Source organism: Chrysemys picta, chromosome 2 (assembly GCF_011386835.1).
Source record: "Chrysemys picta bellii isolate R12L10 chromosome 2, ASM1138683v2, whole genome shotgun sequence".
Taxonomy (NCBI): domain Eukaryota; kingdom Metazoa; phylum Chordata; order Testudines; family Emydidae; genus Chrysemys; species Chrysemys picta.
In genome coordinates, this window is record NC_088792.1 from 255911751 (window position 1) to 255926692 (window position 14942).

At 47.9% G+C, this 14942-nt stretch overlaps 1 long non-coding RNA gene across 2 annotated transcripts in view; it reads right to left on the minus strand.

Annotated features, from left to right (window-relative positions):
• LOC135981784 (uncharacterized) overlaps positions 1–7345 on the minus strand; it is a 49766-nt gene extending 42421 nt beyond the window's left edge. For both annotated transcript variants that reach the window (XR_010598945.1, XR_010598946.1), the window contains exon 1: positions 7217–7345. This is a non-coding gene — a long non-coding RNA (uncharacterized LOC135981784). The remainder of the gene's footprint in view (positions 1–7216) is intronic.
• Positions 7346–14942: the final 7597 nt, after the last annotated feature.

Sequence of the window (14942 nt, forward strand, 5' to 3'; positions counted from 1 at the left end):
AAGGTCCTTCTTTCTCAGAGTCTGATGTATCACTCTATCAGTGCCTCTTCCACTTTTGGAGTCGGCCATTTCACAAAATAAAAAAGAAAACACTGACTGGTTTGAAATTTACTTCGACATAAAGGGCTCTTAAAATCAATTTCTGTACTCCTCCCCGACAAGGGGAGTAGCACCGAAATCGACATTGCCGGTTTGAATTAGGGTTAGTGTGGGCGCAATTCAACGGTATTGGCCTCCGGGAGCTATCCCACAGTGCACCACTATGACCGCTCTGGACAGCAATCTGAACTTGGATGCACTGGCCAGGTAGACAGCAAAAGCCCCGCGAACTTTTGAATTTCATTTCCTGTTTGCCCAGCGTGGAGAGCAAAGGTGACCACACAGAGCTCATCAGCACAGGTAACCATGCAGTCTGAGAATCGAAAAAGAACCATCGCCGCCTCCTCCGCGCCTGGTTTTTCAGGTTCTGGTTCAGCATAGACTGCACGATTATGCACGAGGTGTTTACAATGTTCATGACTGCTGTCTTGAGCCGAGCGGGCTCCATGCTTACCGTGGTATGGCATCTGCACAGTTCACCCAGGAAAAAAGGCGTGAAACGGTTGTCTGCCGTTGCTTTCACGGAGGGAGGGGGAGGATGCACCCAGAACCACCAGCGACAATCGTTTTTTCCCCATCGGGCATTGGGATCTCAACCCAGAATTCCAATGGGCGGGGGAGACTGCGGCAACTATGGGATAGCTATGGGATAGCTACCCACAGTGCAACACTCTGGAAGTCGACGCTAGCCTCGGTACATGGACGCGCACCGCCGAATTAATGTGCTTAGTGTGACCGCATGCACTCGACTTTATAGACTTTGTTGCCCAAAATCGAATTCTGTAAAATCAGAGTAATCCCGTAGTGTAGACATACCCTGCATCTCCAAAGCAGATTAATTTCATCCATTTGGGAACACGTGAGAAGTGTAACAAATCGCGTGATACTGAGACAATAAGTTATGTCTTAGATTGGCTACACAATGTGTCAGTCATTTGGGGGCTGGGTAAGCACTGTGAATGTGGTAGTGGCAGGGCTTTGCACTGCACTGTTATTGCTATAGTTTGACCATTGCTAAGCAGTACATTCGAATTGTGTTAAGGGGAATCCAGGACAAATGCTGTCCCGGGGTCATTCAGCCCAGGGCCAGGACCTGAAATCTACATTTTGCAACTGTCCCACCTAGTTAGGGACAAGTGGTCACTCGAAGGGGACCTCCCACTGGGGAGTCTATGTCCACTGCCCTGGGCTACTTTCTACTGTTGCCCCTTCAGTTTGGGACATGGCCCCTATAATCCAAGTCACTGTGGTGGCTTGTCTCTAGTAGCGCCCCCTCATGGACCTTTGGCAGCATTCTGCTGCAGTCCCAGGTTCCTCTGGGTAGGGCAGCTGTAAATTCGGTGGGGCTGGAACCCCACAAGATCTCAGTGTTTCAGTCACCCGGTTACCTCTCAGGCCAGATGCTCCTAAGTCTCTTCCCGGCCTCCTTTAGTCAGGGAGATGGTGCTTCCTTCCTGGTTGCTGCCTCAGCTGGCAGGCTAGTGACCCTTTCTCTCCAGTAGGGATGGTGCTAGCTCCTGCCTCTTTGCCAGTCAGTCAGACTGAGAGTTTCTTTCCTTCCCAAAGGCTCTCTTAAACTCCTGTCGTGTCAGCGGGCAGTTTCTCTGCTTCATCACACTCACATTTCAATATTATTTATAAATATGGCATTTATAGTCCCCGCTTCTGATTCATCAAGTTCCTTCTGATCAGAACTGTTCTGAAACGTAACTTCCCCTTAGAAAACAAACATGCTGCCTTTCTTTCTTTCTTTCTTTCTTTCTTTCTTTCTTTCTTTCTTTCTTTCTTTCTTTCTTTCTTTCTTTCTTTCTTTCTTTCTTTCAGAAGTTAACTCCATTCAGGCCAGTCACATACACAACCAACCCTAGTTACAGATTCATAGCTAGGGTGACCAGGTGCCTGGTTTTCAACTGGAATACCTGGTCAAAAAGGGACCCTGGCGGGCCGTTGACTGTCTGGTTGGCGGCGCCATGAAGTGGGACTGGCAGGCTCCCTGCTAGCCTCTGCACCGTGCGGCTCCCAGGATGCAGCCGGCATGTCCCCCCTCTGCCAGAGGCAGATGGGGGGCCCCACACGCTGCCCTCACCCCTAGCACCGCCCACGCAGCTCTGACTGGCTGGGAACCACAGCATGCAGAGCTGCCTGGCCACGGCTCCATGTAGGAGCTAGAGCGGGGACATGCCACTGCTTCCGGGAGCTGCTTGAGGTAAGCTGCTGGAGCCTGCACCCCTGACCTCCCACATGCCCCAATCCCCTGATCCAGACCAAAGCCGCCTCCTGCATTCGGAACCCCTCAGCCCCATCCTGGACCCCCTCCTGCACCGCAGATCTCTCATCCCGGTCATCACATCAGAGCTCGCACCCCCAGCCAGAGCCCTCATCCCCCCACACGCTCTAACCCCCTGCCCCAGCCCGGAGCCCCCTCCTGCATCCTGAACCCCTCAGCTCCACCCCCCAGACCGGAGCCCCCTCCTTCACACCAAACTCCTCATCCCTGACCCCACCCCAGAGCCCGCACCTCCTGTCAGAGCCCTCACCTCCTCCCGCACCCCAGCCCCCTGAGCCAGCCTGGTGAAAATGAGTGAGTGAGTGAGGGTGGGGAGACCAAGCGACAGAGGGAGGGTGGGATGGAGTGTGGGGTGGGGCATGGACAGGGCCTCAGATGACGGGTGGGGCAAGGGTGTTAGGGTCTGTGCAAGTAGAAAGTTGGCAACCCTATTCATAGCAGACTGTTGCAGAGTTTCTCCATAAAGAATAAAGCGGACTGCCTCATTTTATTATAGTTGTTTCCTCTAATAATCTGCTTTATACATGCCCCAAACCCTTATAGGTCTGCTCCTTCTTGTTTTCCCTCAGGGTTCTCTAGGGTCCGGTATGTCAGAGTCCTGACAGAAATACTAAGTACTTTCTTAACAACTTTTACTATTTACTTTATCGTTATCTGCTAATGACTCTTGAAGTATCATTACTGCAGGTTACACATCTGCTTCAAGAATAAAAGTATTTCACATCATGCTGTTCCCTTTTGGGAAAGCTGAAAGAATCTTGCGATAACCATATGGGTACAATATGCGGTATTGTTTACATACTCCTTCCTGCTTTCTTTCTCTTCTTCCTGCACCTTATAAAGCTGGATTTCCTAAACCTTCCCACACCTATTCTGCATCAGCCATTTCTCTAACTGAGTAGAGACATAAAGAAGAACAGGAGGACTTGTGGCACCTTAGAGACTAACAAATTTATTAGAGCATAAGCTTTCGTGGACTACAGCCCACTTCTTCGGATGCATATAGAATGGAACATATATTGAGGAGATATATATACACACATACAGAGAGCATAAACAGGTGAGAGTTGTCTTACCACCTCTGAGAGGCCAATTAATTAAGAGAAAACAAACTTTTGAAGTGATAATCAAGCTAGCCCAGTACAGACAGACAGTTAGATAACAAGTGTGAGAATACTTACAAGGGGAGATAGATTCAATGTTTGTAATGGCTCAACCATTCCCAGTCCTTATTCAAACCGGAGTTGATTGTGTCTAGTTTGCATATCAATTCTAGCTCAGCAGTTTCTCGTTGGAGTCTGTTTTTGAAGTTTTTCTGTTGTAATATAGCCACCCGCAGGTCTGTCACTGAATGACCAGACAGGTTAAAGTGTTCTCCCACTGGTTTTTGAGTATTTTGATTCCTGATGTCAGATTTGTGTCCATTAATTCTTTTGCGTAGAGACTGTCCGGTTTGGCCAATGTACATGGCAGAGGGGCATTGCTGGCACATGATGGCATATATCACATTGGTAGATGTGCAGGTGAACGAGCCCCTGATGGTATGGCTGATGTGATTAGGTCCTATGATGATGTCACTGGAATAGATATGTGGACAGAGTTGACATCGGGGTTTGTTACAAGGATAGGTTCCTGGGTTAGTGGTTTTGTTCAGTGATGTGTGGTTGCTGGTGAGTATTTGCTTTAGGTTGGGGGGTTGTCTGTAAGCGAGGACAGGTCTGTCTCCCAAGATCTGTGAGAGTAAAGGATCATCTTTCAGGATAGGTTGTAGATCTCTGATGATGCGCTGGAGAGGTTTTAGTTGGGGGCTGAAGGTGACAGCTAGTGGTGTTCTGTTATTTTCTTTGTTGGGCCTTAGTTGGCTAAAATCACATTTCATGTTAACACAGCACATGGTTAATAATTGTTTAATAGATAGAAAATCTTTACCATTTACCACTGCTGCTGGTTGATGCCTAGTCTGATACAAGGTGTGGTTGCTGTAAGAGTCTAGGCATAGTTATTTTACAGAACAGCCAAGTGTCATTGTAACTGGCAAATCAGACCCTACAGAATTCTATAACCCTGCGATATCAGACATTCCACAGTGACTTTTCCCATGTGTTGAGGGCACCACTCTCTGTGCCTGACTTCTTGCTTTACTGGAGCAATTCTGCCTATCTGTAGCAAATCCCAAGTATATACATAGCATCAAAAAGATGCTGTACACAAGCACTGTGTCATCTACTTGCCTTTTTTGAGGTCAGTCTCTACCTCTTCACCTGAGCACCTGGAGTCTAGTCTCTCTGCTAACATTACAGTCAGTTCACACTGCTGCATCCAATTCCCTTTTAACCATCTATAAATACAAGTTCTAACAGCGCTACACACCCAAAAGCCCAACAGTCCCGTGTGTGCAATGCTCCCACCCATTTTATGGCAAGCTCCATTCCACAGCTGTTTCTGACGCCTTTGATTGCCACTAATAGGTAGTGAGAAACAAACTTCCACAACTGGAAAACAATATTTTAATTTAATAATGAATAGAATCAGCAAAGTTATAAAATTCTTAAAAAACAGATGAGAAATAATTATGGAAATGCTGACAGAAACAGAACTACTGTACAGCAGCATTGCCAGACACTGTGAAATATCCATTATACATTTTACTTATAATATTCTAAGCAAAAATTACTGACCACTTCTTGGACATTGGATAATTTTTTCTTTCCTTATCTTATTGATCCTTTGAATAGCATACAATAGGCAATTTATTAGTAATTTATCAGATCTCCTGGTACATCTCCAGACATGCTCCATCAAAAGCTATGATTGCTTTTCTCTATTTATTTTTTAATAAAAAAAATTTCTGAATCGCTTTGGCATTCTGAACTGTATGTGCCTCTCCACTGAGTTTAGTTATCCAAAATTGCATACATTATGGGAGAATTAGATTGGAATCTTCTGATCAATCACTTAAGCTTAATTGACTGGGGAAAAATCTTATTGCAGCTGCATTATATTTGATTTGCTTTTATTTTAGATCCATTCAGAATAATCACTTCCTTGGCCTACTGCCCATTGTATTGGTGGAAAACATAATAGCATAAAAGAAAGAGAATGAGAAATGAACAAGATAATAAAAATATTAACAACTTATAACTAGTGGGGGTGGGGGCATTTTTAGGCTGCTGCTGAGAGTTTGGGTGTCCTGTGAGGTGTTGAGTTTCTTCTGGCACTCCTGATATATGCTAAGTGCCCCCAATTCTCATTGAACTCAATGGAAGTTGAAGGCACTCTACATATTGCAGTAGGTACATAGCACCTTGCAGGAACAGTCTCTTTGCATGCAGGACAGGAAGGATATTCTTGTGATTAAGACAGTGGACTGAGACTCGCAATCCTGCATTTAAGCCACAATCCAGCAAAGCACTGAAGTATGTGCATGGGACCAGAATTTGGAGATTTCAGGGCTGTACAACATACCACCACCTTTTGAGCTGCCATTTTACACTGCAGACTCTCCACTTTAATTAAAACAAAAAAGTGTCTAACCCCTAAGGTTCTGGCGATCAAGGTAAACTATAACCAAGACAGACATCTTAGCACCACATACAAGTCAATGCAGTGCTAGACAACAGCTCAACTGTTATTTCACAGCATGACTGCTCTCACTTGAGCTCGGTTAACTCAAGAGGAGTAACTTGAGTGTAGATAACTTGAGTTAACTCTGCAGTGAGGACATATACTGCATCTGCAGGTACCCTGAAAGAATAGCTTTAGGGCATGTGAACTGCCCCATTTATCTAAGTGAGTTAAGTCCAATATGCAATTATAATAGTTAACAGTGTTGATACTTAACTTATATATATAGACTAACACGGCTGCTACTCTGATACTTAACTTATTTCACTGCTGATTAAAGCATGGAAGAAAGGAGAGGGAGAATTATGTTATGACCAACTGCATAATCTACTGGGAGTGACCGCTCATTATGGCACCATGAATAGTGCTTGGCAGACAGGCCACATGCCTTCTTCCCTATTCAAGGAACCATATCCAAGGACAGCAGCTGATTCCAGCTAAGGGGAAGTCAAACTCAGACAGTTCAGCAAAGCCCATTGGTGTATTAGAGCATAACTGGATAGAGTTATGGTCATTGTAAGCTAGTGGTCAGATACACCAGGCGGGGAACTAAAGCAAAGTCCAGATTCTGCTGCAGTTCTTAAAACAAATTCCAAAATAGAATCAAAATAACACAAAAGACTTGATAAGCAAGGAGCAGCTTTTCCAGATTTCAGCAAGCAGGATCAGACACATTCTTCCCCTTATGTAATAGTTCCTGGATATCATTTATGCTTCCTGCCAGGACTCCATGTATAGACTTCCCTCAGGGTCTTACCTCAATCCTCATTTTCCCATGACTGAGCCAGTAACATTCCTTTATATATGTAAGTGGGGGAATGGTCCCGCTATTGTGGGGAACTTTCCTGGCTTATACATTACCTGGTGAAGTGGGCTAACAAAGGATCTGAGTCCTTGCTCCCACTTCCTTTACCCAGAGGCCTGCCTGACCTTGACGGCTCCCCTTCCACTCTCCTGTGTGTCAAAGGCCTTGTAACCCCAACAAGGCTGGGCCCAGGATTCCTGGGGGGCTCGACCCCTCAACCTTGTCATAGTCACTTAGGGCAGGGGCGAGGGTGTCCCCACTCTGGGGTGCTTTCTCTGCACTGGATGCTTCCCTGACCCACTGATCATTACATACAGTTCAATGTAAATACAATTTATTAAACAGCAACCAATTTAAAAAAATAAGGAAAAAATGGGAAAGGTTAAAGGAAAACACGTCACCCCTCTCTGTGGCATGGGGACGTCACAACCAGCTGTCTCTGGAATGTCAGGGCAGTTCCGTCTGTTCCTCACAAGTCCCAGGCTCCTTCTCAGGCCCTGGCTGTGCTGCAGGGATGCTGCGGGTTGGACACTTGCTCTGGCGGTGGCCACACGCTCTCAGGCTCCAGTGGCAGGACCCATCTTCCCAGTGTCGCCCCTGCCCCGTCGGGGTTACGATCCCCCTCCAAGTCTGACCTGCAAGGCTGGGGGCGTCTCCCTGCGCTGGGCCTTCAGCCCAGGGTCCCCCTCGCTCTCTCCAGCCGCTCACCGCACTCGGCTCTGGACTGCTCAAGCCCCAGCTCCAGCTTCACCACTCTGCCTCAGCTCCAGCTCCAGCTCCACTCTGCCTCAGCACAGCTGCTGCTGTTGCTGCTGCTCTGCCTCCCTGAGCTGCTTTTCTGGCCCCTCTGGCTGGCACGGTTCTGCTCCCCAGCTCAGCTTGCACCCCTGCTCTCTCCTTAGCTTGGCCCCACTCTGTCTGACCCAGGCAATTCCAGCTCACATGGAGGACGGGAGCCCCCTGGCCTCCTGACTCCCGGATTAGCCTGCCCACCCTGTCAATCAGGCTGACCTGGAGCACTGGCCTCTCCTCATTGTTCTTGGGGACTGTCCGTCTCAGGGTCCTGATTTCCCATCGACCCTTCCTCTTTCTTTGGTACTGGGAGCTGGCCAACCAAAACACGCCCCTGAGTTTTAGTAAGGAGACAACAGTCCTCTTACATATAGTCCCCAGCAGGCAGTCATACGGATGTTTCATCAGATGATCACTTTGTTCCCTGTCTGGAGATTACAACACCCAGCAACTCCTGGGACTATGTCCACATAACAGATGTGTTAGCCACATCTGCACCTAACTGCTCTGTTACAATCATATGTTATGTTCCTCAGGGCTTTGACCCTGAATGTCTCACCATGATGTTAGCCTTCACCTCATTCACAGCTCAAACAATATTTGCTTGGAAAGTACAAAGATCAGCTCTAGCCATAACTTCCTCAAATTTCAGCAATGTTTGGATTCAAAGGTATGTCTACACTACAGCTGCTGCACAGCTACATTGGCGGAACGGGTTTTTCCATCAATGTGGTTAATCCACCTCTCCTGGAGGCATTAGCTAACCTAACCGTGGCTCACAGTGCACAAAATGTTTCACGTAGGTCAATCTAATTTTTAAATGTACACCAGGCCGAAGATTTTCATTTGGGTCCTGTCTGTAATATAATAGGCCAGATCCTGCAACTTCTGCTCACACTGAGTAGCACTTATTCATTGGAGTAGTTTCATTGCTCCTGTAAGTTAACTCATGCAAGTAACTGCTGTTCAGTTTAAACCATTATTTAATTTCCTTTAATATTTTTAAACAACATTTAATTTTCTCCTTTTATTTTTCATTGAAATATATAATGTAATAGCAAAGCAGACCCATGTATGAAAACAATGACTCAGAGAACAAACATTTACAAAAGCTGATCTTCGCTTCTGCCTGCCCTGGAATTTAAATGCTGGAAAGGACAATATAAGCTGACCTTGCTTAGACAGATCCAGGTTGATCAGAAGAGTAAATGATCAAAATGTAATGCAGTGTTGACTGGTATTAACTACTGTTTGTTCCTGCAGCACATTGTGTCACAAAATGAAATATTCTTCACCATCATGAGGACAAAATGAACACCAGTAAATGTATGAATACTGCATCTTATAACAGCTAAAATACTGCCTTCTGTCAGTTATATTAATTGCAGTACCGCATAAATCCAAAGAGACCAGCAGGAAATATGCCAGAACTATATTACCTACAGCTGGAGACAGATACTCTGTTCTATTTTGGAGAAGAACTTTGCTTACACTCTACAGGGATTAAATAGTTAAGAGGAAAAGAGGTCAAAATGAAGTGGCAACAGCATCTGTCCTCATTGAGTACCAATTCTGAGGAGCAGATAGATCTGCAGTGCTCAACCAGGCAGAGGTGAAAAGAAAAAGAACAGCAGTTATGAGCATTGTTAATCAAATCAGTAAGTTGGGAGTTCCTATCGCTTTGCAAGGGTCACTCCTGAACAGGTTTTATACACCAGTTCAGGCATCAGGCAGCCTTAGTGGTTACTGTCCAGAAGAGGGGTGGCCAACCTGAGCCTGAGAAGGAGCCAGAATTTATCAATGAACATTGCCAAAGAGCCACAATAATATGTGAGCAGCCCCCCATCTGCTACCCCCCTGCACCTCCCTCCCATTGGCAGCCCCGCCAATCAGCGCCTTCCCCTCTCTCTCCACGCCTCCCACCCGCCGCAATCAGCTGTTTTGCAGTGCAGGAGGCTCTGGTGAGGAGGGGGGAGGAGCGAGGGCATGGCAGGCTTGGGGGAAGGGGCAGGGGCCTTGGGGGAAGGTGTGGAGTGGTGGCAAGACCTGGGGCAGAGCAGGGGGTTGAGCGGTGAGCACCCCACAGCACATTGGAAAGTTAGCAAGGAGCCACATATTAACCTCTGAAGAGCCACATGTGGCTCCGGAGGCACAGGTTGGCCACCACTTGTCCAGAACCTAGTTATCCAAGGATAACAATCTGGCATTAGAAGGATAAAACACACATAGGTAACTGGACTCTTGATTCTCCAGTTGTTAAGAATTTTCTGGGCTACAGGTTTTGTTTTTGCCACATGGATTTTGCAGGTTTACTCAGATCTGAAGAAAGAATGAGCAGACAGTAGGAGAATTTGTTCTTCATGACACTGCTTCTGCAAATCCCCACTATGTGATCACATGCCCTGACGTTCAGTGATGGAACCCATTTCAACAGTCAGCCACTGGGGACAGACCACACGCCTCTATGTTCCAGCAATCTGGAACTGAAAATGTATAAAATCCCCCACCAGCCAACTGACACCCATCTCTCTTTCCAGTAGTCTGTCTGGATGCAGAACCTTCCTGCCCTTACAACCACACCCCATTCATGCAGGAGTCAAGCACACTTACAAGCCCAGTGCTTTCCTTTGTGTAGAGCAGGGATCTCAAACTCAATTTACCTTAGGGCCAGTGCCAGTCCTCAAATCCTCCCAGCGGGCCAATAATGTCACTCATGCCGCCCAGAACCCGCCCCCCAAAACTCTGCCTCCCAAAAAACTCCACCCCCCCCACCTGCCTAAGGCCCTGGGAGGGAGTTTGGATGGGAGAGGAGGTCTGGGGTAGGGGATTGGGGTGCAGGCTCTGGGAGGGAGTTTGGGTGGGAGTAGGGTTACCATATTTAACAAATAAAAAAAGAGGACCCTCCACGGGGCCCTGGCCCCACCCATTTCCCACTCCCAGCCCCGCCCCAACTCCGTCCCCTCCTCCCTCCCACTCCCAGCCACACGAAAAGGGCTGCCCGAGCGCTACCGGCTTCACGGTTTGCCGGGCAGCCCCCAGACCCTGTGCCCCCGGCAGGCGCTTCCCCAGCGCAGCTGGAGCCCGGGAGGGGAAGCGCCCAGCCGGGGGTGCAGGGTCTGGAGGCTGCCCGGCAAACCGTGAAGCCGGTAGCGCTTGGGCTTCGGGCAGCCCCTATGCGTCCGGACCCTGCGCCCCCGGCCGGGCACTTCCCCTCCTGGGCTCCAGCGGCGCAGGGTCCAGAGGCATGGGGGCTGCCCGAAGCCCATAGCGCTTGGGCAGCTCGGCTCTTAAACAGAGCCGAAGAGTCAGGGGAGTAGCAGAGCTGCCGCGGGAGGGGAAGTGCCCGGCCGGCATTTTCCCGGACATGTTCGGCTTTTTGGCAATTCCCCCCGGATGGGGGTTTGATTGCCGAAAAGCCGGACATGTCCGGGAAAAACCGGACGTATGGTAACCCTAGGTGGGGGGTCTGGGGTACAGGCTCTGGGATGGAGTTTGGGTGCTGGGTGCAGGTTCTGGGCTGGGGCAGGGGGTGGAGCTGCAGGAGGAGGGGGTGGGGTTGCAGGCTCTGGGAAGGAGTTTGGGGGCTGGAGGGGTGTGTGGGAAAGGGGAGGGGGTGCAGGCTCTGGGAGGGAGTCAGGAGTGCAGCGCTTACCTGGGGCTCCAAGGCAGGGCAGGATGGGGGGCCTCCACATGCTGCTGCCCCCAGGCACCGCCCCTGCAGCTTCCCATTGGCTGCAGTGGTGCTCGGGGCGAGGGCAGTGCGGAGGCACAGCCCTGCCCGGGGGCCGTAGAGAGGGGCCAGCAGACAAATGGAGTAAACAGGCAGACACCACTCACCTCTACTGTGCCGCCGGGGCCCTGGGCCATTGTAAGTCACCTGGGGAGGGGGAGCGCCTGGGGGCGGAAGGTGTGGCCAAGGGAGAGACCCGGCCCCAAAACTGCTGGAGCCTCATGGGCCACACTGGGGAGGTTCGCAAGCCGCAGATGGGCCGGGAGTTTGAGACCCCTGATGTAGAGACTGCACTTTGCTAGCATCCCTAGGACACTAGGACCCCCAAAGACAGCAGGGAGGAAACAGGTCTATGCCTGTGCTCTCCCACCATATCAGCTAGCACAGGTGATTGGCCATGGAAGGGAATGCATGCTGCACCCTCTTAAGGGGTAGTACACTGAACACACTCTCTCTGCTTGCTAGGGAGCTGTGAGAGCCATTGTGTATCCTGGGGATGTGCAGTTCTGTATCACCCCGAATGCAGGCCAGTGCCTACTTGGTAAATCCGGTTTCTATAATAGACATTGCTATATGATACTCATAGAATGACTCAGATGCAAACAGTATTACAATGGAGGCAAACATTGCATTTTGCAGGTTTTATGCAATAGTTTGTATTCTATTCTGCACAGATCTACATAAAAAATTGAACATGTACCCGCACTTTAATGTTATGCAGAATATGCACTGTTGAAATATCTACTGATGAAGAGAGTCATCAAATATAAAGGATCCTTTTCTTGCATCATATTTAATTATACTCTCATTTTGCATAATTTAGAGACCGTACTTTCTAATCTTGCTGCCTGCCTTGTTCCATAGAGACTATTGAAACAGCAGGGGCATGGCCACACTGTGGATGTAAAGCCTGTTCCAGTGGTGAGCTAGTGTGACCTGCTGCTTCAATGTTATCAGCACCTGCTAGAGAACCAGCTGTCCAAGAATTACACTCAGAACCAGGTCCCTGAAGCAATCACAAACCAGTTAATTTTCATGTCAGCAGTTCTGTATTTGCTGACTGAATTGTTCTCTATACTCAATAACTGGGTTTAACACAGATGGGCATGAACACAAACCCCGAGTCTTTGTGTGGTGAGTCCAAATCTAGTCCTGAGTTTTGTAACTATGGCAGGTCATGTCAAAGCACCATAGGCCCAGATCTAAACACCTGGAATCTTTCTGGGGGAGAGAAATGGATATTTCTACCTCCAAATGTGGATCTGAATTTTGTGGCTAGTCCATACCTAATACATTCATTAAAACCGCAGTCTTAAATATGTTCTGAAGGGAACATTAATTATCAGTATATACTGGCTATCAGAAGGATGGTATACTGACCAAAGGACTTTGGGGGGTTGTTGAGCCCCTTGTTAATAGAATTATTCTTTGGTGCTTGTAAAAAGACTCTCAGCTTTCATTTTTTTTGAAGTAAATCTCTATTATTTTTCCTTATTAAGATGGCTCTAAAAATGTGCTTGGGACCTAAATCTCTCTCTCTCTCTCTCACACACACACACACACACACCACCACCACCCCAAGAGTGTCAAACCTAAATGTTTGAAAGTTTAAAGAATTGAACTCATTTGGTTAGCTTTGTTGATTTCCCAGCGAGATGTAAGATATGTGAAGCTATTGGTCAGCTAGGGCATGAATTAGTAGTTAATAAAGGGCTCTGCTGTGCATTCTGTCCCCTTCGCACTGCCAGATTTTAAACTCTCTCCTCATGTTTGGATACAAATTATCACTGCTCACCTTTTTGTTTTTGGTGTCATGAACAAGGAATACATTCAATTAACACCTCAAATTAACTCATCATTCCTCTATGGTGGAGCTATTTTCTCTTTCAAAATAACAGCCTGTATCCCAATTTATTCATGTTACAAAGGATTTAGGACATTTAAGACACCATGGCCAAGTCCCAAAGTCCCTGCTCATTATGAGGGCAAACTCCTAGAGGATGGACATATCTCAACTTGCCTTTAGAATGTTAAGCTACTGAAAATAACAGGGCTGAATATCTGTGCCAGGTTCTGCTTTTTTTAGATTTGGTTTGGGATGCTGCTTATGCAAATTGAACATGACACAAGAACATCACATACACGTGTGAAAACGTACATGAAATGAAGTAAATCACAAGAGGATTTTGAATGATTCGGTATCTGCTTAGTCAATCAGCCCTGAGGTATTTTGTTGTAAATCATTGCTCATGTTTATTATGCGACTAACATGATTTATGAGAATGCCTTTGACAGTGTCATTTCTGCAACTTATAATTAGTATTTATTAAGTGCCTTCCATGTGCTGAATCCTGTACCAGGAGAAAATACACATTCTGCTCCAAATTGTTGACATTCTACAATCAAATAACAAACATTATTTGTAAGGCTAGGGCCTGAGCAAAACTCTCACTTAGGTCACTGGAGGTTTGTGATGCACTATGAATAAAGGATCGGGCCCATATGTAACAAACAAATTGAGAAGTCAATTTCTTGAGGGCTGTGATCCAAACTTGGGAGTGGAAGCCAGGAACACCTGTGTTCTAAATCTACCATTGACACTGGGGTTAAGTAGGTTCTTCTGATTCCCTGAGGCAGGTGACTTGTCATTCCACTTTGATATATGGGATGTGGGAGTGGCTTTCTAGTGAGGGAGGAGTTTTTTTGAGTAGCCAGGCTTCATGAGAATATTTGAGTGAACTTGTGTTGTACTCTTCATTGTAGGGCTACCTTGGCTGACATGAGTAGGCCCAAGTTAAGACAAGACAAGCCTGAACAAGTAACTGCTGAACAAGTAATTGGTGAAACAGTTAATTATTGTGAATGTTTATAGTAAGCGAGGCAGAAATTAACTGAACTAACTATTGTGGATAAGTTTATAGTAAACAAAGTAGACAGGTACACCCTGAATTGATTAACTTGCCTTATTCAATCTGCAAAGCGATTGGTCCTTATTAGGGTTGCTGACTTTCTGCTCACACAAAACCGAACACCCTTGCCCCACCCTCTGCCCAACCTCTTGTCTGAGGTCCCGCCCCTTCTCCAAAGTCCTGGCCCCCGCTCACTCCATCCCCCTCTCTCTCTTTCGCTTGCTCTCTCCACCCTCACTCACTTGCTCATTTTCACAGGGCTGGCTCAGGGGGTTGGGGTTGGGGTGTGGGAGGGGATGAGGGCTCCGGCTGGGAGTGCAGGCTCTGGGTGGGGCCATAAAAAATGAGAAGTTCAGGGTGCGGAGGGGGCTCTGGACTGAGGCAGGAGGTTGGAGTGTGTGAAGGAGTACGGGCTCTGGGCTGGGGGTACGGGTTCCGATTTGCAGAAATGAGGGGTTCAGGAGGGGGCTCTGGGCTGAGGCAGAGGGTTGGGGTGTGGGGGAGTGAGGACTCCAGCTGAGGGTGTGGACTCTGGGGTGGGACTGGGGATGAGGGATTTGGGGTGCAGGAGGGGGCTCCAGGCTGGGACTGAGTGGTTTGGAGGGTGGGAGGGGGATCAGGGCTGCGGCAGGGGGTTGGGACACAGTTGGGGGTCAGGAGTGCAGGCTCCGGGCACCGCTTACCTCAAGCACCTCC